At 46.1% G+C, this 25,198-nt stretch overlaps 1 long non-coding RNA gene across 1 annotated transcript; it reads right to left on the reverse strand.

Moving 5' to 3' along the window:
* Positions 1–886: 886 nt before the first annotated feature.
* Positions 887–25,177, reverse strand: LOC118541760 (uncharacterized). The gene is made up of 2 exons (XR_004920241.2): positions 20,597–25,177; positions 887–1,600 (listed from the first exon to the last, which is right to left on the reverse strand). It is a non-coding gene; the product is annotated as an uncharacterized LOC118541760 (long non-coding RNA).
* Positions 25,178–25,198: the final 21 nt, after the last annotated feature.

Raw genomic sequence — 25,198 nt, forward strand, 5'->3', positions numbered from 1 at the left:
TCAGATTTTGGGATCCAGCTGCCTGATGGGCCCCACCTGGCTGTGCCCCCAGCCCTCAGCCCTGAGACTGAACCCATTGTTACCCCCCTCAAACTGGCCCACATATCATGTTCCCCATTCCAAGAACCTCTCTACAATCGCCCCCTAAGACACATAGAAGTCACCCTTCACTCTACCCTTGCTCTCACCCCTATAGCCAACAATCATCCTGCATTTCTGACTTTATTTTCTAAAGGTTTCTGAGTTCCATCCACCCCCCACCACCACTGTCATGGTTCCAGGTCAAGCCTCATCTTATCTGGACCATGACCACAGTCTCTTAATTGGTCTCCCTACCTAGAGACTGTCACTTTCCAAATCTAGGCTTCACACTGGCTACCACAGTGATTGTCCCAAACCACAAATCTGAAATGTCACTGGTATAAAGACATTCAGTGGTACCCACTGACTGCAAGATGATGTCCAGACTCCTTGATGTGGGGGGCACCCAAGGCCCTGCAGGGCCTGATCTCTGTCCACTTCCTGTCTCACTCTTCCCATCCCCTCCTGATCTCATATTCCAGGAATACCAGATGCCCAGCTAGATGCCTGCAAGCTCACCCTTGCTACTTCTCACTTGCGGGGCTTTGCTTGTGCTGCTTCCTTTGCTTGGAATGTCCTTCCTGTCCCTTCTACCTTGCTCATCTTTAAGAAGTCGGACCAGTGGTCACCTCCACTGGAAAGCTCTGTGTATATCTATGTTCCATTATTGCATTTACCATACTGTATTATAATGGTCCGTTTAAGTGTTGTGTAGTAGGATAATCTTTTATATGCTCTTCAATGTGCTTCCCTCCCATTTCCTTGCCTGTCACTGTTTTGCATAAGAAATGACCCCAAACTCTAGTGGCTCAGAAAATACAATTTATTATGTCTCATGGTTCTGGGGGTTGACAGGGCTCAGCTGGGTGGTTCTTGCTTGAAGTCTCCCCATAGGTGCAGTCGGATGGCAGCCAGACTTGAGTCATCAAGGCTCAGTGGCGCTTGCTTATTCACACAGCTGGCTACCCACGGGGAGCACAGCTGAGGCTGCTGACCGGAGTGTCCCCACGTGGATTCACCACACGGGCTGGACTTCTCACAGCGTGGCAGTTGGGTGGCAAGAAGAAGTGTCTCAAGACCAAGTATTTCAAGAGTCCTGTGCAGAAGCTACACAGTTTCTGATGACCTGGTCTCACAAGTCTCAGAACATCCCTTCTGCTACATTCCATTGGCCAACAAAGCCAGCTAAAGCCAGCCCAAGTTCACGGGCAGGAAAAGTGGACTCCATCTCTTGACGTGAGGAATAGTATGTGTATATAGGGAAGGCAGGAAATGATGGTGGCAATGGTCACTTTCTCCTGATACAGTCAGAGCTTTGAGGGAGGACTGAGGTTGTTACGGCATGAGTGCAACAAGACAGTCAAGGGTTTCAAATAGTCTCTTGAAACCTACAGCAGAGACAGGGCATTTGGTTGAGGCTGCTGACTTTTTGTAAAGAGAAAAGAACCCGAGGGACTCAGAACTTGAAATTGATGTCATGAACAGCAAATAGGGAAGAATGCAGAAGCTGTCTTTCTGCCTGAAAAGAAATAAAAAAGTTTGGCCAGCTAGTGAAGAGAGGAATCATATGGAGACATCACTATTAGTAGATACTAGATCTCCCAAAAGAAGTAAAAGAGTAGAAGGGCTTGTTGCCTGGATCTTCATGATGTTGCCCAGAAGACCACCCCCTCCCCCACAGCTTGGGCTGGAGAAGTTGAGAGTCTTGGGGGTGTCCCCCTGGGTCCCGTGTGTCCCCATTAGCAAGGTATGGATGGTGGTAAGTGGGAGAGTGGAGCTGGCAGACTGGGACATGCTTTGTGGTCAGGACAAGGACTCGGGGGGATGTCTTGGCTCAGTGAGTGGCAGTGGATAGATCCTGGTCATCCAGGATCAGATGTATCCCCTGGTGCCAGGGCAAAATAGGAGACCCCCGAACAAAGACCACCCTCAAGGAGAAGGGAAGGAGTCATGGGAAGCAGAAAAGCTGGAAGTAGACCAAGAATTTTTTTAAGAGAGACTTAGGCCAAGCCCAGAAGTGATCGCATTTACCTTGAACTAAGATTAAGTTTTTGCTGCTGATCAGAAAGGGGCGGGGGCGGTAGAGCGAACTTGAGTCCTGGAGAAATAAAGCTTATGCTTTGGCCAGGCTCTGTTTGTGGCGGTTTCTGGGTCAGCAACCTGGGGCCCCCTTCAACCTCTCATTCTCTCTCATCTCTCGTGCTTGGTTGGCACCATGCTCCCTAGTTCTACCTCCACATCCTCTCTTGAATCCACCTGCTCTCCAGCCACACGTTAGCTCAGGCCTGCAACATTTCTCAGGGACAACTGTGGTGGCCTCTTAGGTACCCTCCCTCCTTCTAGGCTTATGGGGCCTTGTCTGCAGACAGCAGAGGGATAACAGGATACATCCATTGTTTTCTTTACCTAGACCAGCACCATCTCTCCTGGTTAGTCACTCTGTACTCCAACCTGTTTTTTTTTTTTTTTTTAAAGATTTTATTTATTTATTTGAGAGAGAGAGAGAATGAGAGACAGAGAGCATGAGAGGGGGGAGGGTCAGAGGGAGAAGCAGACTCCCTGCCAAGCAGGGAGCCCGATGCGGGACTCAATCCCGGGACTCCAGGATCATGACCTGAGCCGAAGGCAGTCGCTTAACCAACTGAGCCACCCAGGCGCCCCAACCTGTTTTTTTTTTAAATTTAATTTTATTATGTTATGTTAGTCACCATACATTACATCATTAGTTTTTGATGTAGCGTTCCATGATTCATTGTTTGCGTAGAACACCCAGTGCTCCTTGTAATACGTGCCCTCCTTAATACCCATCATCGGCTCACCCATCCCCCCACCTCCCTCCCCTCTAGAACCCTCAGTTTGTTTCTCAGAGTCCATAGTCTCTCATGGTTCGTCTCCCCCTCCGATTTCCCCCCCTTCATTTTCCCCTTCCTACTTTTTTTTTTTTAATCATATAATGTATTGTTTCAGAGGTACAGGTCTGTGATTCATCAGTCTTACACAATTCACAGCGCTCACCATAGCACATACCCTCCCCAATGTCCATCACCCAGCCACCCCATCCCTCCCACCCCCAACCACTCCAGCAACCCTCAGTTTGTTTCCTGAGATTAAGAGTCTCTTATGGTTTGTCTCCCTCTCTGGTTTCACCTTGTTTCATTTTTTCCTCCCTTCCCCTGTGATCCTCTGTCTTGTTTCTCAAATTCCTTTTATCAGTGAGATCATATGATACTTGTCTTTCTCTGATTGACTTATTTTGCTTAGCATAATACCCTGTAGTTCCATCCACGTCGTTGCAAATGGCAAGATTTCGGGTTTTTTGATGGCTGCATAATATTCCATTGTATATATATACCACATCTTCTTTATCCATTCATCTGTTGATGGACATCTTGGCTCTTTCCATAGTTCCAACCTATTTTGAATGGGATTCACCTTATTGGCCATCACTGATTAGCCAGGGGTGATTGAGCCGCTGACTTAGGCTGGGCCAATCTGAGCCTGTCCCCAGATTTTTTAACTTGGGAGCAGAGAGCTCCTAACACTTATGGAGCACTCACTCCATGCCAGGCCCCAGTGAAGCCCTTCACAGACACCATCTCCTTTGAGGTCCAAGCAGGACCCTCATAACACTCTGGTGTTAATAAGGCTGGTGCTGTTATTATGAATGTGGGTGTCCGAAGACGAGGGTGCTGAGGACAGAGCAACTGGACAAAAGAATGAGTAGCCAGAAGCACTGACTCGAGTGAGGCCTCTTTTTTTTTTTTTTTAAGATTTTATTTATTTATTTGACAGAGAGCAACACAGCAAGAGAGGGAACACAAGCAGGGGCAGAGGGAGAGGGAGAAGCAGGCTTCCTGCAGAGCGGGGAGCCCGATGCGGGGCTCGATCCCAGGACCCTGGGATCATGACCTGAGCCGAAGGCAGACGCTTAACGACTGAGCCACCCAGGCGTCCTCAAGTGCGGTCTCTTAACCAAACTCCTGCCCTTCCCCCTGGGTCTTTTTGGTCACGACCTGAAGGAAGTGAGACGTGCATAGCCATGAGTGCCAGTATGTGGAAGAAGCAGGCCCAAGAGAGGGAGGCTGGTAGGCCATGAGATGGGGTGGCCCGGAGACAAGAGGGAAGGTCTGATGGCCAAGTCCCTGGCTCCAGGGGACCTAGAGGCCCAGCCTGGCCTGTGGTTTGGTTATAAAAGTCAATGAGTTCTCATTCTGCCTGAGCGGGTTTGAGCTGAGCTTCCCTCCCTGGCACAGAAGAAACATGACTACATGAGAACGGGCTCACACCCGTCTCTCTGCGTCAGTGTGTCCCTGGTTCCTCATTACCCTTTGGATGAAAGCTCAAACTCCTCAGCATGACGCCCTGCGTGTGCTGGCCGGCCTGACGTGTCACTGCTCTCCTGCGCCACATGTGCCCCGAGCCTGTGGCAGTCCTCACGGGGCCAGGTGAGAGGTCTTTGTCTAGGATTTCATCTCTGAGCTCCTTCCTTTCCCTGCCTCAAAATTCACCTCTCTCATGTGCCATCTCTTAAAAACCTGGGTCTTGGACTTTTTTTTAACTACAGAAATAATTTGAGGACATCTTAGAAAGTTGCTATATACCTAAGGTAACCAGAGGGAACCACTAGTTACATTTTAACATACTTATCAGACTTGTTCAAAAAAATCATTTTTTATTTCTTTCCATGTAATACATACACATAGTTAAAAAAAAAATCCGAGAGAATGGCAGGACTTTGATGAAGAGCAGCCTTCTCCACCATCTCCCCACCCCTAAACTCCCACCCCAGAGTATGTGATCTGCTCCTTGAGGTCACTTCCCCAACTCTAAAGAGCTCTTAGATCTCTTGTAATAGGAAGGACACTTTCATCGGCATCTAACAGAACACCTAAAAGTGGCTTAAAGAGTAAGAACATTTATTTATTTCAGAGAATGAAAAGCCCAGACAGAAGTCAGTGGTTCCAGGACCAGTCTCTGAGTCAGGAGACAGCTGCATCTCCTGGCCTTCCCCTCCTGGTCACATGATGACTGCCAGAGCTCCACATATCATATTTTCTTTCTTTCTTTTTCTTTCTTTCTTTCTTTCTTTCTTTCTTTCTTTCTTTCTTTCTTTCTTTCTTTCTTTTTCTTTCTTTCTTTCTTTCTTTCTTTCTTTCTTTCTCTTTCCTTTCTTTCTTTCTTCTTTCTTCTTCCTTCCTTCCTTCCTTTTCTTTCTCTCTCTCTCTTTCCTTTCTTTCTTCTCTCTTTCTCTCTTTCAAGAGGGGGAGGAGGGAGGGAGAGAGAAAGAGAGAGAGAGGAGGGGCAGAGGGAGAGAGAAAATCTCAAGCAGGCTCCCCACCCAGCATGGAGCCCGATGTGGGGCTCAACCTCACGACCTGAGATCATGACCTGAGCTGAAATCAAGAGTTGGATGTTCAAGTGACTGAGCCACCCAGGTGCCCCTCCATGCATCACATTTTCACCCAACATCTCCTAGGCAGAAAAGAAGGGGCAGAGCCAAGAAAGTTCTCCAGGTGCATCACCTTAATCAGAAAACAAAGTACTTCCTTGAAGCTGCCTGAAGATGTTTCCTTATAAGACCCTAGACAAACCTGGGTCACAAGAGTTCTCTGAACAGCATCTGCTACCTCCTATTTCTAGTTCATGAGATCCACTGATGTCCCACATGGCACAGTAGGCTTTAGGACACTTGGAAAGTACTCCCTTCCATCCCTGCTTCTCCCAACACAGTTTTAAAGTACCTCTACTGATTATCTTTTCAATTTTTAAGAAATCCGCTTGCCCCTCACACTTTGTTCCATTGCATGCCCACAGAAGCTCTTGCCTCCCCCCATCACCCCGTCAGCCCCACTCACTGCCCCCCCCCAGTGCTGTCTCCCGACTTCTATATCTTTCCTTTCACATTGTGACAGGTGATAACACTGACATTTTATTCTGTAACCATAATAAAATCCAGGTCAATACAAAAATTGAGTATCAATGAAAACTGGAAGGGAAAAGACAAAATTCTCATTATTTGAGACAACTCTAACATATATTTCCTGTGCGTACCTATCTGTGAATTTAGAAGTTTTCAGAAAGTCTAGCAAAGTGCACAGTGAACCCATTACAGCGGTTACCTCTGGGGAGGAGAGAGGAAATGGGATGGCAGTGGGTGGCCAAAAGGGACTTCAGCATCATCTGCAATGTTCTATTTTTTAAAAAGGAGAATGTATTCATGTTCCGCTTGTGTCATTAAACTTTAATTTGAAAAAATTCCCATTCATTTTCAGCCAATTATGCCGGCTCTGTGTGTTTGGCAGTGGCCGCGTGTTTGTGTCCAGGGAGGAAGAACGTTTACTTTGTGTGTGTCTGTGAATGAAGTACAGTGATTAGGAAGTAGATTTTTTAAAAATGTAGCAAGCAAAAGCAAAACAAAAAAGGGAGTGCAGAGAGAACTCGTTCACAACAATAAAAATACAGGAATAAACCCATTAGGAAATGGGTAGGTTCTTGATGGAGAAAAGTATTTAACTGAAGAGACACAAGGCGATCAGAATAAATGTACTCCCAGATGAAAAGGCTCAGCATTGTATTGATGTCAATTTTCACCAAATTAATCTTGAAATTCACAGAACTTGACAAGCAGTTTTAAAAATTCGTGTGGGGGAGTTAATGTGCGGTAATAGTTCGCTTAGATAATTGAAAAGGAAGCACAATGCAATGGAGCATTTTACTTAAGAGATATCAAAAGGTAGCATAAAGCTCTAGCAGATAAAATAGTCTGGTACAGACAGGAATATATAGACCGGTGGAACAGAACAGGGGCCTCACACCAGCCTAGACACCATGACTCAGGGTGTGAGGGAGCTTTACTTCGGATCAGCGGAGAAAGGATGAGCTCGTCCGTCTCCTGCATGGCAATAGTCAGTTGTACGTTCAGGGAGAGATTAGATCATACCTCATTTCAACCATAAAAATGTATTGCAGACGTACGAAAGACCCAAATAAAGGCAAATTTATTAGAAAAGAGTACACAATATATTTAAATGTAGGAGTGAGAAAGGCATAAATGTGATGTATACATAAAAGGAATAAAGGAGGGCGCCTGGGTGGCTCAGTTGGTTAAGCAACTGCCTTCGGCTCAGGTCATGATCCTGGAGTCCCAGGATCGAGTCCCGCATCGGGCTCCCTGCTCAGCAGGGGGTCTGCTTCCCTCTCTGACCCTCCTCCCTCTCATGCTCTCTCTCTCTCTCTCAATAAATAAATAAATAAATAAAAATCTTAAAAAAAAGGGAATAAGGGGCGCCTGGGTGGCTCAGTCGGTTAAGCGTCTGCCTTCGGCTCAGGTCATGATCCCAGGGTCCTGGGATCGAGCCCTGCATCGGGCTCACTGCTCCGCGGGAAGCCTGTTTCTCCCTCTCCTTCTACTGCTTCCCCCTGCTTGTGCTCTCTCACTCTCTCTGTCAAATAAATAAAATCTTTAAAAAAAAAAAAAAAAAAAAAAGGGAATAAAGGAAAAGACTGATACATTTGATTAGGTCAAAATTGATAACTTCTGTCTAAAAGAGCCTGCAAAGAGTTAAAGGCAACAGACGAGCTGGAAGAAAATATTCGCCATGTATATACAAGAGATTAATATCTGGATTATATTAGGAAATTCCACAAATCAATATGATAAAGAGAAACCATCTAATTTTTTTAATGAGCAAAAATAAACAGATAATTCAGAAAAGGGAAAATACAAACAGCAGTGCCCAGGAAAATCTCACTTGCAAACAGGTATACAGAAATATAAAAAATGCTTCCATTTTTTGCCCATCAGATTGGCAAATATTTAAAACAGCTGCTTATGGTATGGGGATTTGAGTCCTCTCCTATCCTCTTACTGCAAGTTTAAATGGTACAGAAATTATGGAGGACACTTTGGTAGTATCAGTTAAAACTAAAAATGTGGACACCTTGAGACCCCAAATTCCATTCTCAATCCTAGAGAAAAATTACAGAGCTAGCATGTGCAAGGCTGTTTTCTGCAGCGCTGCTTATGATGGAGGAAAGAAAAGAAAGCAACCACATTTGTTCCCAGATCTTAGAGGAGAGAGAATGTGGTATAATCAGAGGAATGAATACAATACAGCTATTAAAAGGAACCGGCAAGAGCCATTTGCATCAATTTGAGTATATCCTAAAAATATATGATTGAGTGAAAAAATGCAGCTTACAGTAAAATCCTTATAAAGTGGGATGATTCATTCAAAATATCTACATCAGTACTATGTATTTCTATGAAAGGAGACCCATAAAGTTGTGGAGGGGCTAGGAAACTAGGCTTTCAGAGGGTGACCAAAGGAAACTTTAGCTGTATTCATATTCTACTTTTAAGAAGAAGAATGTATTCATGCTTTGCATGTTTAATTAAAGTATAATTGGAAAAGATTCTCACTTGTTTTTAGCCAATTATGCCGGCTCTATGTGTTTTGCTATGTTCATATGTTTGTGCCCAGGGAGGAAGAACGTTTACTTTGTGTGTGTGTCTGCAAACCAAGCACAGTGATTAGTAGATGGGTTGAAATGGAATAAGGAGAAACAGGGGCCAAACAAATAAAGGGAGAGGAGATTCCATTCTCAGGTGACCACCAAACCTAAACTAAATCCAAGAATCAATTTATCAAGAACTATGCGAGACTTCAACCAGAGGAAAATGTAAAACTTCCCCGGAAGACCTAAGAGATGACCAGAGCTGAGAGAGGTGCACGTAGCCCCGTGCGCTGGTAGGAAGACTCAGCAAATTTCTTCTAACTTATCCAGAAACTCATAACCCCAATTCAATTTTTCCTGAAGCTTGGCAGGTTTTAACCTTCATGTTGTGGTACCTTGGTTTTAACATTCATGTGGTGGGACCAACATGCAAGGATGACCAAGGCAATTTTGCAAAAACAACAAAGAGGGTGAGATTTGTCCCGCCAGTTCGCAAAGCATATTATCAAGCTTGGGAGTAGACAAATAGATCAGTGGACCAGAAAGAGCTCTGACATAGACCCATATTGGAATCTAGTGTCAGATGAAGGTAGCAATTTTAAATCAGTGGAGGAATGACAGATTTTCCAGTAAATGGACTGAAAAACACTGGTTATCAGGTTTGAAATTTATTAAAGTTAAACACCAATATCGCACTAAAAATAAACTTCATATACAACAAAGACTTAAATGTGAAAATTGCAAAATAATGTAAAATATACATGCGAGAGAGAAAACTATAAAAGCTTTAGAAAAAAAGAGGAAAAATGGTTGTGATCTTAGTGTAAAGAGGGTCTTCTTAAGGCAAGATTATAAATTTGACATAGCAATAAAAAGTTGTGGAATAAGAGATACACTACAGTTAAAAGACAAAGGTCAGAATGGTAGAGAATTCTACATAATGCATATGGCGGACAGGGAAGTACTATCAAGAGTACATAAGAATCCCCATAAATCAGTACGAAAAAGACACCCAGAAGAAAGATGGACAAGTGGGGGGGCACGTACAATACCTCCAACGTGATACAACATAAACGGCCAGGAGAGCCATGAGGAGACTACAGCAGGACCAGTCACTCAGGAAAACACAAATTAAACCAAGAAGAAACCATTTTTTCACCCGTTAGATCTGGAAACGTTACAAGCTGGCAATGGTCTGGAGAAACAAGGATTTACATTCACTGGTGGAGGGAGTTTAAGTTGTCATAGCCACTCCAGAAGCCAACTTGGGCCATGTCTATTAAAACTATAACAGTGGACACCTAGAGGCCAGAGTTCCACTCTCAGTACCTACTCTTCAGAAACATTTCGGGATGAAGCAAGTATCAAGATGTTCCCAACAGCATTCTTTTTTTTTTTTTAAAGATTTTATTTTATTTGAGAGAGAGAGTGCGCTCAAGAGAGCACAAGCGGGGGTGGAGGGGAGGCAGGCCGAGGGAGAAGCAGGCTCCCCGCTGAGCAGGGAGCCCGACGTGGGGCTCAATCCCAGGACCCTGGGCTCATGATCCGAGCAAAAGGAAGTTAACCAACTGAGCCGCCCAGGCGCCCCTCCCAGCAGTATTCTTCATAATAGGGGGGAAAGCCTGTCAGGGTCTTGGACGCTAGAATAGGGGAAACATGGTCCAGTCATGTGAAGGAGTATCATGTAGCTGTGAAAAGGACGAACAAGAGCTGGTATGTCAACAACATGGGTAGATCTCAATAATGTAATACTGTAATGAAATGAATGTAATGAAAAAGGAAATGTATGAAATGAAGGTAATGAAAAATGCAGGATACAGTATAATCCCTACGATGTGGTATAATTAATTCAAAATGCCTCCATTAATACTACATATTTACTATGGAAGGCAACATATAAAACTGGGAACAGTAGTCACTTCCATGGAGGGGGGAGGGACCAGGATATCAGGTGGCCAAAGGAAACGTTAGCTGTATTCGTATTGTTCTACTTTTAAAAAGGAGACTGTATTCATGCTTTGCGTGTTTAATTAAAGTATAATTTGAAAAGATTCTCACTTGTTTTCAGCCAATTATGCCAGCTCTGTGTGTTTGGCTATGTTCATGTTTGTGCCCAGGGAGGAAGAACGTTTACTTTGTGTGTGTGTCTGCAAACCAAGCACAGGGATTAGTAGATGGGTTGAAATGGAATAAGGAGAAACAGGGGCCAAACAAATAAAGGGAGAGGAGATTCCATTCTCAGGTGACCACCAAACCTAAACTAAATCCAAGAATCAATTTATCAAGAACTATGCGAGACTTTGACCAGAGGAAAATGTAAAACTTCCTTGGAAGACCTAAGAGATGACCAGAGCCGAGAGAGGTGCACGTAGCCCCGTGTACTGGTAGGAAGAGTCAGCATGCCCGAGATGCCAGTTTTCTTCTAACTTATCCAGAAACTCCAAGTAATCCCAATTCAATTTTTCCTGAAACTTGGCAGGATGACCAAGGCAATTTTGCAAAAACAACAAAGAGGGTGGGATTTGTCCCGCCAGTTGGCAAAGCATATTATCAAGCTTGGGAGTAGACAAATAGATCAGTGGACCAGAAAGAGCTCTGACATAGACCCATATTGGAATTTAGTGTCAGGTAAGGTACCAATTTTAAATCAGCGGAGAAATGATATATTATTACGTAAGTGGTGTTGGGACAATTACCTGTCTATTTGGGGATGGGTGATTTAAAATCAGATCCTAAGATTCATGCACATGGAATTTATTTCTTGTATATAGTATAGAGGCTTAAATATATATGTATATGTAAACTATAAATTTTAGAGAAGGAAATGCTTATGACCTTCATATAGCAAAGGTTTTCATAAATAAGACTGTAAAAAAGACATAACAGATTGATAAATTTGATTATATCAAATTTAAAATTTCTCTAGGACAAAAGATACCATATAATTAAATGACAAGAATCACAATGCAGAAAACACTTGCAATATACATAACAAAGTATAAGTATTCAAAATACATAAAGAACTCCTAAAAATCAATAGCAAAAAGACAAAACAAAAAACAACCTTAAAAAATAGGCAAAGGACATGGACAAGCAATCCAGAGGAGGAAATATAAACAGACAGTAAACACATGAAGACTTCAGTCTTGTAGGTAATTCAGAAAAATTCAAACTAAAACAAAATACTATTTTTCACTCATCAGACTGGTTAAAAATGTAAAACTTGGAAATGGATGCTTATATGCTGCTGGCAGGAGATTACATTAGTAACGCACTTTGGAGAACATTTTAGCAGTTTCTATTAGAATTAAAGATGTATATACCCTGTGACCCATCAATTCCATTTTTGACTATCTGTCCCAGAGAAACACTTGTACATGTGTAAAACGGGCAATGTACAAGGATGCTCTTGGAGGTTCATCTTAATGGAATGGCACTGGAAACATTTTAGCAGTCAATTAATGGGAAACAAGGAAATCACACGGGGTGAAATCGGTTATGGCCACCAGTCTCGAGCTGCAACAAGCTACACCAGGAGTCTTGTAGGGTACACTAAGCTGAGAGCAACACCTCCAGTGTGTACACACCATGTCTGTGCAGACAAACACACACAAAAAGAGAACAGAAGATGTGTTTCAATGGGCATAAGAAAACATTTCAAACAAACAGCAAAAAGCCAAAGAGCAACAGCTACCTCTAAAGGGGGGGAGGGGCCTGAGGCAGAGATGGGGCGGGGCGGGGGAATCCAGCAGAGACTTTATCTGTAACACTCTAATTTTATTTAAAGGAAAATGTATTCATGTATTACTTGTATAATTAAAATTTAATTCAAAAATTCTAATTCGTTTCTAGCCAATTAGCTCTGCTTTACATGTGTGCTGTGTTCTCATTTATGTGCCCAGGGACAAAGCACATTTACCCGGAGTGTGTCTGTGAATGAAGCATGGTGATTAGTAAATTGACTAAAATTTGGAAAGCCAAAAGAGAAAAGGAAAACTTCTTCCACTTGCAAAAGCAACAAAACTGATAAGGTACTCAGGAATAAACCTATTAAGAAATGTGAAAAACCTTTATGGCAAAAGTGGCTGAGTTTTATTAAAAGGCATTAAAAATCAAACCCAAGAGATAAGGCCCTGATTAAATGGAGACAGATACCGTGTTCACAGATGAGAAGAACTGGTAACCTAGAGGTGTTCCTTTTCCCTTCAATGCAATCCCACTCAAAACTCCAATAAAATTTTTTTCATGGAACTTTGATAAGCTGATTCTAAAATGTATATGAAAAAGTAAATGGGCAATATGACCAAAGTAATTTTTAAAAAGAACAAAAGGCCAGGGAGGGAGGGGTACTTACCTTATCAGGCAATAAGAGAAAGCTCTGCTCATTAAAGTTTGGTATTGGCCCAGAAGTAGACAAATAGATCAACAGATCTGAATAGAGTCTAGACACAGGGAACTGGGAGAAAAGATGGTGTTGGGACAATAAATGGTGCTTAGCAAGCTGGTTATCCATCTGGAAAAAGATCAGATCAGATCTCTGTGTCACACCATACGCAAAAACTACATTTCAGATGGGTTAAAGACTTAAATTTTTAAAAATACAGAAGTTTGAGACGCAAATAGAGAATGTACATATCATTCATGCGGTGGGGAGGCTCAAACAAGAGCACCACCCACTCTCATGCGATAGCACCGGAGATTTCATCGCTGCAGCTGGATTTGGTGCTTTAATATCCGGTAGGTCCGGAGTTGGACTGCGCCTCCACCCTTCTGCACATGCCCGCGGAGCATCTCCTCCTCCACTTCCCGGACCCCCTCTCTTTCTCTTTCTCTCCAGCTCAGCCTGGTCCTGGGAAGGACCGTTATACTAGATGCACTGCGGTCTGAACCTAGCTCCCGCCACTTGTGCTCTGTGTCAGCAAGGCTCTTCCTCCTCTGGCTTCTGTTTCCTCCTCGATGAAACTGGGTCATGCTTTATCTCGTGGGGGGGACGTGAAGTTCACTTGGGATGATGAATGTGAACATGCACAAATGGTATGGAGCTTACAAGGATGAGGGGAGCTGGCTCCTCCACTCACCCAAACCCCTGCCACTCGTGACTTAATGCCCCAATTCTTTCCTGCATTGTAACTTCTGGAGAATTGTCATAGATTCTTTTTGGTCAGAAAATTCGAGTGTTGATTTCAGATATTTGATTCCTAGGCAGAAAATACCGATTCAGCACCCAAAGAGCTTACTGCCTGTCAGCTAGGTGCTGAGAAACACAAAAAATAAGACACAATCCTGGCCACGAGACAGGATAAAACTGATCTAATTAGCACTGAAGTCAGTACACAGGTCAGATAAAAGCTCCCAAAAGAACATGGAGATCGAGTCACTCCCTAAAAGGTAAATAATTTAATTTTGCCCCATTCAGTCCGATACACATTATTGCCCCAAACGAATTTATCCACCTCTACACTTGATCCCAGCCCCTTTGGGAGCTCATTTCACACTAATTGTCTCCACCCTTAATTGCTTCATCACTCAGGCTTGCTTCCCTCAGAATATTCATATGCCAGCATTGCTCTTTCCTTTAATATTAAAATTAAAAGGCCTTAGATTTTGCTTCCTCTTCCTTAATTGACCCCCACCCAAGCTGCCTCACTCAAGGTCCCCAAAAGGTCTCAGAGCACAGGCCCTGGTGGGTGCCAATCAGCAGGGCCACCATGGTGATTGGGCAGTTGCACACCAGAGGGGCCCGTGGATCAGCCCCGTCCTCTCTGACATCTCTGCACATACTCACTGCTAACCACGTCATCTTTCTGCTGAAAGACTCTCTGGCCCTTTCTCTTCAGTGCCCTAGGAGGATTCTTCTTTCCTTTTAGGCTCCCAAGTGTTGGTACTTCTCGGGCTCCGTTTCAGGCCTCTTCTTCCTCAGCCACCCTTCATAGCCTCAGAATGTTCCAGAACCCAGACACTACTCTAATTCACATTTCGGATTCCTCAGGAGCTCTGAGTTCATCTCTGTAACTTCTCACTCTGTGCTCTGGGTATATATGTATTCAGCCACCTCCTCCCCATCTCCACTTGGATGTCTCAGCTGAGTAGCACCAGACTTCGGGTCTGCCTCATAGACCCCGTCCCTTTCTAGGACTTTCCAGTTCTGAGAATGGCACTGCCACCTCACCAGTAAGGCAAGCCAGAAACGCAGGGGTCATTCTGAATCCCTCCTCCTCTCCCTGCCCTACTTCATTCCATCAGCACCAAGACTAACCAGACTATGTTAACTGTGTCCAAATCTTGTCTACCATGACCACAAGCACTTCTTAACTGGTCTCCCTAAGTCTCCCTGTGCTTCTTCTGATTTCTCCATAGCACAGCCAGTCTCAGATGACAGTGACATACCAGAGCAGGTCTCAGCCCTGCTCCCCTTGCTCCAGGATGTGTGCTGGAGCTCAGCCCTGGCCTCCAAGGGCCCGCTCAGCCAGCACTGCCTGCCTTTCTGGTCTCACCTCCTCTCTTTTTGCACAGGCTGTTCCCTCTGCCCGGAATGCTTTTGCCCAATTTTCTCTGTCCAATTAACTCCTTCCCCTTCTTAACAACTCTGTTCAAGTGTCGCCTCCACAGGGAAGCCTCCTGGAGTCAGCCTAGGACAGGCCCCCTTGTTGGACACCCTCTAGCACTTAGTTTCTCTCCTTCGGAGTGCCTATCCATGTTGTATATTGGTGCATGCCATTATTTCATTTCCTGTCTTTCTGTCTCCTACCGTGCAAGCTCCATGGGAACAGGGATTCTGCCTATTTCAATTCATTTACCCAAGTATCCACGCTGCTAGGCACACTGCCAGGCACATAATAGGCACTAAATTAGAACATGTAGAATGAATAAATTTTGTCACTCAACAATGCTTATTGCATTTGGAAGCTGATGCCTGCCTATAAACTTGCTCACATCTTTCCTACGTTCAAACTCCCCGCCCCTAATCCTTCACCTCTCCAAGTCTTCCTTCCAGACTCCTCAAAGGACTCCTAGTGACAGATTCATCTCCCCCTCACATCTGAATGTTAGTTCAGTTTATGCCCCATTACTCCCCCAAAATGCTCTTATTAAGGTCACCAAAAACTTACTAATCATGAAATCCAAAGAATTCTGTCTTTATTGGAATTCTCTGCTGCATTTGACAATGTTGATTACTTTCTCCTTGGATGCCTCACTACTTTGGTTGCCCTGGCAACCCCTCTCCTAGTTGTTTATCCATCCACATCTCTGAGGTCCTTCCTTCTCTTTCCTTTGTCACCTGCTCACACCTTGACTGGTTCCTCACATGTCACTGTAACTCGTGATTCTACCCTAGGCCCTGTCCCATTCTCTCTCTGGCCATCTCACTCATTCTCAGGCTTCCCATTACTCTCTGAGTGGCCATGGCCCTGGGCCAGTACTTCCAGTCCAATCTCTTCCTGAGCCCCAGACCCTGGATCCAAGTGCCTGCTGGGCTCTACCTGGCTATGACCCTGACCCCTTAGCTGTATCTGAGTCCACCATCCGGCTCCTCACACTGGCTCCCCATGCTGTGTTCCTCATATACAGGGGCCTTCCTTGCACCTACCCAGGGCCCACCCAGACACATACGAATCACCCTCATCTTCACCCTCTCTTACCTGATAGTGAATCATACACCAATTATTTCTGGGTTTTAGCTACTACAAGTTTCTGATCTATTTCTGTCCATCTCCACTGGTCTAGTTCAGGCCCCTCCTTCCCTCATCTGGACCATGGCTTCCTATCAGATCTCTCTGCCTCTGGGCTGGTTACTTCTTGTACTGGATGTCTAGGGGTTTGGGCTTTCTAGCGTCCCTCATTCTTCCTAATGCCCCTTGTTACCTGTACAGAAATGTCCTGTTCTCTATTTTATGTGGCTGTGGTGGGACCTGGGCTGCTCTTGCACACAAAAGCCACAGATGTGCCTCCTCCAGCCCCTGCTTCTCACCACCTGGGTCCTGTCAGGGTGGCACTAGGCCCGAGCTCAGCCAGTTAGACCAAGGCTCTCTCTTGATTTTGACTTCTGTTCAAATATGGAAGAAAGAGAATTATTCCATGTCTATGAGATACCACCACTATGTGCTGGTGGGCCGTGAACGTAGCATTCAAGATGGTGCCCAGTCTCCACCCACTTCACTGCCCCTCGCTCTCTCCTTCCAGCCTGTCCCGACTTCCTAAGTGAAATGGGGCTAATGGTAGCTGTGTGTCTCGCCAGGGGCGGGAGGATGGGGTTGTGATGACCAAAGGAGACAAATGTAATGATCCACCATGTAAACTATGAAGAGCTGTGCCCACAGAGGAGTACAGCTTGCATTTCCTGGGATGCAGACAGCCTCACATCTACAACAGCCTCAACCTTGAATTGTATTTCCTTGTTCACTGATTCGCTGGGAATTGTCACAAAATCTTTGTGATAAAACAGAATTCTGAACCTCCATTTCACACATTTGATTTCAAGCAGAAAATAATTATTCTGCCTCTACCTCGCTCGCTGCCTGTTGCCAGGTGCCGAAAGGTACAAAACCCAAGGAAGACATGGCCCCAGACACGAGGCACGACGAAACCACTGCTAATTAGAGCTGTAGTCGGTACCCAGAGGGCAGAGCAAAAGCCTCCAGAAGAACATGGAGATCAGCTTACCTCGTAAAATGTACATGATTTAATTTTGCCCCTTTCCACCAACACGGCTAATCCTTTCACCTCTACACTTAATCCCACCGCTCAGGGGCCCCTTGCATGACCTGTCGCTGCTCTTCAAACTCGGCTCCCATAGCCCTCCTCCCTCCAAATGTCAGCGGCTAAGACACAGCACCTTCCTGGGCCCTGCTGTCCCCCCCAACTCCCCCTTTTGCTTTCTCAGCCAGACTCCGGATCATCCCCCACCTGGGTGGGCTTCTGGTCCCTCCCCCAAAGTTGCTGTGGCAAAGGTCCCCAAGACCAGGTCCGGGGGATGTCCTCACCTCCCCTGACCTCTGTGCATCTGGCCCACCAGTGGCCACCCTGACCTGTGGAAACTCTCACCTCCCTGGGCTTCTGGGACCCCCACTTTTCTGGTCTTCTCCTCTAGCCCCTCCTGCTCAGTCTCCTTGGCAGGTCCTCTGCCTGCATCCATTCCTGAAGTGTCAGCCACAGCTCAGTATCTGGCCCTGCTCTGTGAACTCTGCACCTTCTCCTTCAAGCTCATCCCTAGTTCTCCATCTATCCCCCTCAGGACATGCCCACACTTCCTCTGTGGGTTCCCAACTGGCATATATACTTTCCTACTTGACAGCAGCTCTAGTCAAGGTCACCAATGGACCTTTTTCCTCCCTACCGACCGTGTCCTTTGATCTCACCTCTGATTTCTACAGACAGGAGGCACATTAGGCGACAGCCCTTTCAACCTCTCTTCTGTCTTATCTACCCTTATTTCCTCTCAGCCCAGCTCTGAGATTCTCCTTGACCCAAATCATAACTCTAGCACTTCTCCCCAGTATCCCAGACTCCTCAGGACAGGTGGCCATGCTGTTGGCTTTTCCTTCCCCTTTCATTTTATTCATTTTATTCTGCTCTCCTTGCGGGGCTTCTGCTGCATTTCTCACAGGAAACTGCTCCGGTGAGGATCTAGGGGCCCCCAGTCCCTCCATGCAGTGAGGCCTCAGTCCTTATCTACCTAGCTTTTCTCCTTTTTCTGCTGAGTGTTCCCTCCTGGAAATACTCCACATCCCTGGGTTGGCATGCCAACACAGGCCCCAGGTGCTTCTTCCACCTTTTTTTCTTCCACCTTTTTCTGACTTTTTGCCTTTGTGGGTTCTTCTTTCTCTCTGCCCACCCCTTACATGGGGGAGATGTTCTCTGCCTGGATCCTTTTCTCTTCTTAGCTGCCATTTCTCCAAGGGCCAGCTCACCAAAGCCCATGGCTACAATCGCAATCAGTTATAAACCAAATCTTTTGTTCAAATCTCCTTCTGGATCCAAACCCTCTGCCTAGCTCCTTATAGGCCACCTCCACCTGGACGCCCACCTTTCACTCAACCTGTCCAAAATTGAGCTCAACAATCCTCCTCCAGCCCCTGAGTCTGTCCTTTCTCTTAGGTATTCTCCCATCCACACAGTCACCCAAGACAGAAACAGGGAAGGCATCCTTGACTCTTTCTTTAACCCAGCCATCAGTCAGTCAGCAGGTTTTTCTAATTTTCCCTTCTCTCCATCCTCTTGGCCCCTGCCCTAATTCAGGACTTGCCCTCTCTACTTGGACCAAGGCGATCTCATTAGTCCTTGCCCCTCCAAATGTCTCCAAGTAACCAGAATAATCACCCTAAAACACAAATCTTACCACGGCACCTGCCTGCTCAAAATGCTTCAAAGGCCCCCTCTTGTCAAGAGGAAAAAGACCCAACTCTTCAATTAGACAGACATGGCACTATGTGATCTGGTCCCACCTTCTGCATCCCTTGCTTCTTACTTCATGCTCTGGCAACGCTGAACTGTCTACAAGCTCATCCATGATGCTAACTTCTGTCTCTGCCTTCTGCCTGAGTAACTCCCGCTCATCCAGGCAGCTCTTCTAGGAACCCCCCAGATACTCCCATAAAGCCTCACACTTGTACCACCCATCCCAGCTGCTCCATGCTTTGTCCATGTCCCAAGCACATCTCTGGCCTTCTTACTACACATCATTTTAGTATCTGTCTGTGTGTCTTACCTCTTTGACCATGTGCCCAAGATATGCCATATCTCATTCATCTTCATATTTTAACATCTAGCACCATGCCTGACACAAAGAAGACAATAAATGTATAAATACATAGGCCACTTTCCCTTTCTTGAAACTTTCAGTTCTCTCTTCTCTTTGATTATCATACTACTTTTCAAAAAGTTTATGCCAATTCACAGTCCCCTTAGCGCTGAATAATAGTGCATGGACCACTGTATCCTCATCAGCATCGGGTATTCTTAAACTTCCCCCCACCTTAATTTGTTGGGGGGAAAACTTGTATTTCTTTTTTTTTTTTTTTTGTCTTTTGAGAGAGAGAGAGCATGTGAGCAAAGGAGTGGGAGACGGAGGGAGAATCTTAAGCAGGCTCTGCACGCAGCACGAAGCCTGAAGCAGGGCTCAATTCCATGATCCCGAGATCATAACCTGAGCCAAAACCAAGAGTTGGAGGCTTAACCAGCTGAGCCACCTAGGTGCCCCTCCTCATGTTTTTTATTGTTGATCTTCAGTTATTAGTAGATTGAGTATTTTTTCAAAAAATTTTTAGTCAGTTCTTCTATTTCCTCTTCTGTAAAGTCAGTTTAGGTGAATTATACACTTCTCTGTTGCATTTTTACCGTTAAGGTTTTGCTTGTGTTCTTTTACACATTATGGATCTGCAAATAGTTTACCCATTGCTTTTTGGTTCTGTTTGTGATATTGTTTGATTCTGGAAATATTTAGTTTTGATGTAGTCAGATTGGTTGGTCTTTGCCTTCTTGATGTCATTTTGTTGCTTTTTACCTTAGTGGGGTTCCCCATTCAGACACTTGTTAATTATCCAATTCCTTTCTTCCCTGGTTTTTAATGGGCTTGTATCTCCTTTCTGACCTTTTAAAATAGGATTTGAACTTGGATGTGTGCTCTGAGGTGACACTGGAAATGGATTAATATTTTTCTTTCAATAGTCAGAGCCCCAATTTTGGATAAGTCTTCCTGTCATGGCTCTGGCTATGGGATAAGCCATTCCTGGCTGGTTATGGCGTCAGAGCCACAATGTTCTCATAGAACATGCCACCTGGATGGGGGCCTGGGAAGCTATGGGAAGGTATGGGAAGGTAGGGATCCAGGCATAGACAATGAAATACAGAGAGGACTTCAAGGAATGAGAGCAGAAAACCTTTCTGGAAGCCCCGCCAGGGCAGTGTGTGAAAAGACGTTTCAACTGTTTTGCCAATACGAATGGCTGAATCTAGCTGGCACCCACCAGTCATGGAGGCTTCTGATCCTGCAAACAACCATTACTCAGGGATCACAAGAGAAGGGAGAGCCCAACCCTGCCCCTCACCTGCATCAACCTACCTGCACAGACTCTGCCAGGACATGTCACCAGCAGCGGAAAAATCTCCCAGCCAGTTCTGCCAGGCTCATCTTCTGGGGGCTGCAGCCATCACCACGATTCTTCCATGCTCCAAGATACGGACTTGACAGCGGATCCTGGAGTCACCATGCCCCCTCTCCAGTGACTGCCCTAGGCACCAGGGCATCTGAGGGCGATGCTAGAGCTGGAAAGGAACTCGAGATCATCTAGTCCAACTGCCTCATTTTACAAATGGGGAAACTGAGGCTCAGGGAAGACAGGTGACTCATAGCCACCTGTTGCCAGAGGGAGGATGCCAGGCTGTGGAACCTTTTATAAGGTTCTTCTCACACATCTGAGAAATAGTAGTCTCTGTGGTATCTGTGTGTGAAATATTAGTCTGGAGGCTGGAAAATATTGTCACTTCAGAGTTGCTAAGAAGAGATTGGGAGGCAAACTGAATTTTCTTACTTGTAGGAAGGACTGGGCCACCTAAGTCCTTAGGAAGTCCAAGAGATTGACTGAGTAGGGCCATCCCTCCATCCATCCCCCTGGCCAGCCAATCCGCAGGTTCCCTGCCAGGTCTGGTTAGGCCTGTGCCTGGCCAAGGGACAAAGACCGAGCACCCACGCTCAAGGGTTACACAGGGCGTTGATGGCCAAGCTAAGAAGTTGGGAGCACAGGCAACAGGGAGCCACTGCCGGGCTTTGTCTGTCTTCCTCCCTCAAAGACCTTCCCGAGTGTGCCCTGACTCTAAGATTCTGCACCCAATAGATTTGAAGTTTATTCTTTAATGCAAAAAATCCTTTCATTAAACACTTGCTTATTGTAACATACTTTCTTTCACTCTCTAAGAAGTAACAAGGGTAATGAAATAACAAGGGTGAAGTTAACTGATGGCTTTGGAAATGTTAAAGACTTCCGGTCCAGTCCCCTCCCGGGCATCCCCATGGGGAAACAGAGGCCTGGAAAAGAGTGAGCAGAGGACAGCAAAGTCACATGGGAAATGAGGTGGGTGGGGATCAGGCCCCCTTAGAGGGCTGCAACCACCAGTGTGGGGCAGGGAATTGGCTGAGGGTTTAGCTTTGGAAGAAGTGGTGAGCCGGCCAAGTGTAGACTCCCAGCTGCCCAGGAAAAGAGGTGAGAGGCCAGATATGGCACTGTAATGGGACTGCCGGGGTGCCGCCCTCTCACTGAGCTGAGCTCAAGGATGGCATGGTCTGGTTCTGCATCAGCTTCTCAGAGCTTGGCACAGGGCCTGGCAAATGCTCCTGGCATGAACGAATGAGCAGGAGAGTTGGATGATCAGATCGCATCCCTAAGAGGCTTGAGCCCAGGGGCTGGAGGTGGAGGGCCACAGAAGAGAGGGAATATTTGTGAAGACTCTATCTTGAGCCAGGCTACAGTGGATATTATAATATCCATTTTCTAGGTGAGGAAACAGGCTCTGGGAGGTATGGTCACAAAGGCAGGGGCATAGGACCTGGGGCTCCCTGAAGCCTCTCCTCTCAAGGTTTGTTGGTCCTACACTGTTCCCCAAGTCTACTCCCACCATTTGAGTCCCAGTACCCCAAAGGAGACCAAGGACTTCCGTACAAAGCCTTCAGCTGTTGCTTGGCCAGGTTTCTCCCTTCCCCAAACCCACTGTATAATCAGTTTTTCTCAAGCTACTGACTTCTCTCTCTGAAGCTTGGCAGACCAAACTGCCCCTCTTCTGGCTTTTGGGAAGACACTGGGGAGGCAGGTGCTGGGCGGAGGTTGGACCAGCCCCTCTGAGTTACGATCACCTCCCACCACTTGCTGAGGAGAGCACTTCTTAGTTCTTCCCTCTTTTCAGAGTGGTGACCCTTTCACTCATTATGGGGTGGGTGGGGGGTGAGGGGCAAGTTTTGCACTGGCTGTGGGGGATTGGGATTGGACACTGGTGACAACCCTTCTCTGGCCTCCTTTCCTGCAGCAGTTCAATGGGAGGCAGCCTTCCTTCCATCACCTTTCTCCAACCTCCTCCCTCCCCGGCTCCTGCCCTCACCTCCCCACCCACCGGTATGCCTGAGATCTCCTTCTCCCCGTTCCCAGGGAGCTGGACAGGGCAATGGCCTTCTTGACAGCCCTGTAGCTTTCACTGCTCACATGCTAGCTGCCCCATTCCTTGCTGAAAGAATCCCACCTTAAAAATGCTGTTCTGATTGGGTTATCCCCTATTCCCACCAGATCCTCGTTTGTGATGGTTCCAGTCAGCTGGAAACTGAAGAGTTCTCAGGACTGTTTTGGGGCCCACCAGGATGCCAGCCTTGGGCCCCTCAGTATCTCCCAGCAGAGTCCTCAAAGCTTTGAACAGCCTGACCTCTATTGCCAAAAGCCGTCTGGGCTGATTCTAAGACAGCCAGATACTGGTGGCCCTTCATTTTACTTTCAGTCCCATTTCTTTATCTTCAAGAACAGAGATGCTTGATGAGATGCTGAGAAATAACATCTCATGTATTATTTCACTGCTCATTTATATTTGTCCTCAGGTCTCAGCCTGAACACCAATCCTCCCCCGGCCTGCATCAGATCCCCTTTTAGACTCCTATTATAGCATCTGCCACAATTCATAGTTTCATACATATCGGTGGGACTGTCTGCCCAAGGTCATGCCCTTTCCCATTAGCCTGGATGACTCCCTAATGGCAGGGATATCCACCTCGTGTGGCCCCCAGGCCTAGCCCCTACACAGATTCTGGTAAGTACCCCCTGACTGAATAACAGTGCCGGTTCCCTTGAGCGGTGGGAGGAACCCAGTCACTATGAAGAGGAAGGGACGAAGTTCAGGAAGGCTTCCTGACAGAGGCACATCTGGGTTCACGTGGTACACTGACTAAAGCAGAAGGCATATGCAGGCTGTCCTGCAGGAGCACTGCCACCTTCCCAGAGCTCAGTCACCTTCCTCAAGTGTATCCAGGAGCACCTGAAGATCCCAGGAGGAAGGACTCCCAGTATTTAGAGCTAGGAACTGTTTGCTCCAAAGACTACATTTTACCTACAAGGAAACAGGTCCAGAGCAGGGTACAGACCAGTCCTGACAGAAGCCCAGCCCAAGGCCTCATGGGGTCTTGCAGTTAGCAGGTACCCCGTGAGCAACCGTCTCATACTGGAAGCCACAGGATCCAGAGGGATTGCAGAGTGTGATTTTCTAAGGCCCGGTGCCCCTGCTCTTTTCCAGAAGAGGTATCTACTTTTCATTTTCCTGAAAGGCGTTTCAGGAAGAGGAGGCAGGGTCAAGGTGGAAAGCCGCACCGCACTGCGGGGCAGACAGAATGCTGATTTGGCAGTCACCTTGGAGTGGGCTGCGGGCTCCCTGCTGCAAAGGGCCACACATCTTTCAGAAGGAGCCCTGTTTGTAACACTTAAGCAGGCTTGATCTACGACAGAAAGCTGCTTTCTGAGGGAGAGCAAAATAAACAATAATCTTGGCTTCATTTATCATCCAGGTGCCTCCACAGGAGAGTGGGGCCACAAAAGCCTTTTTTGTTTGCTTGTTTTGTTTTTGGAATTTGCAATTGTCTATTTTCTTAAGTCTTCCCCACTAGGCTAGAATCATGCGCTCCTGGAGGGTCAGGCCTGGGTCTTGCCCCTGAAATCCCCAGCAAGCCTCGTACAGGGGCTCAATGTTTGCTGAATAAACTCTCCTTTCCACGGGTAGGACTTTTCAGCTTGTCAAGACTTTGCTGAACCACAAAATATATCCAGAAACCCAGAAAAGAAGAATTCAGAGGTAAAAGCACAAAAGGATCAGGCAGAAAATACTCAGCAGATATAATCAATACAAGTTCAGTTCTTTGAAAATACCTTTAAAATGGATAACTCTTTGGCAAGTTTTGGTCAAGGAAAAAGAAAGCATGGACAAGCAACAATGCTAGGAATGAGAAAAGGGACAAACTGACAATGGGGAGATTTAAAAGGGGCAGGAGAAAATAATACAAAACTTTACAGCAATAAATTAAAAATCTAGGTAAGACATGTGACCTTCTTTGAAATTACCAAAGCCCTTTTGCAACTGTTATGTCCAGAAACCCTTATAACAGCACTGTGCTTTGGACAGCAGTGTTCCAGTTAGGTTTTCTGGAAGGAAAAGAGACTGAGAGGTGGACACCCAGCCCAGGTCCCTGACAAGCTACCTGCTTTGTCTCAAAGGTCACAGCCACAGGAGCACGTGCCCGTCAACGACAGGGACCCGCCACACTCTCGCACTTCCAGCCATCACCTTCAGCCCCCTGGTTGGAGGCCAGTCTTATTTATTTTTCCACTTGAAATGCCATAAGGGGTTTCACTTTATTTTTACTTCAAAAGCAGCACCATAAAAATCCTTGATGATTAGAGCTCCAGCTGTCCTAAGTTGTTTGTCAAGGGATCGGTTACTCAACTCTCCTATGGAGGGAAACAGTTTCAGGCGAGAGGCCATGGGAGCTGAGAAACACAAATGTCTCATCTCTAAAAACTTTCAGACTCCCTCCTGTTCACCGCCTGGCCTGCCCCCTCCTCCCCTCCCCCAACCCCACCATCTGCTCTCCAGAGAGCAGATCAAATTTTCAGGCTAAGGTACTCTGGCGCCAAGGACTCAGCCC

This window comes from Halichoerus grypus, chromosome 10, assembly GCF_964656455.1.
Source record: "Halichoerus grypus chromosome 10, mHalGry1.hap1.1, whole genome shotgun sequence".
NCBI classification, from domain to species: domain Eukaryota; kingdom Metazoa; phylum Chordata; class Mammalia; order Carnivora; family Phocidae; genus Halichoerus; species Halichoerus grypus.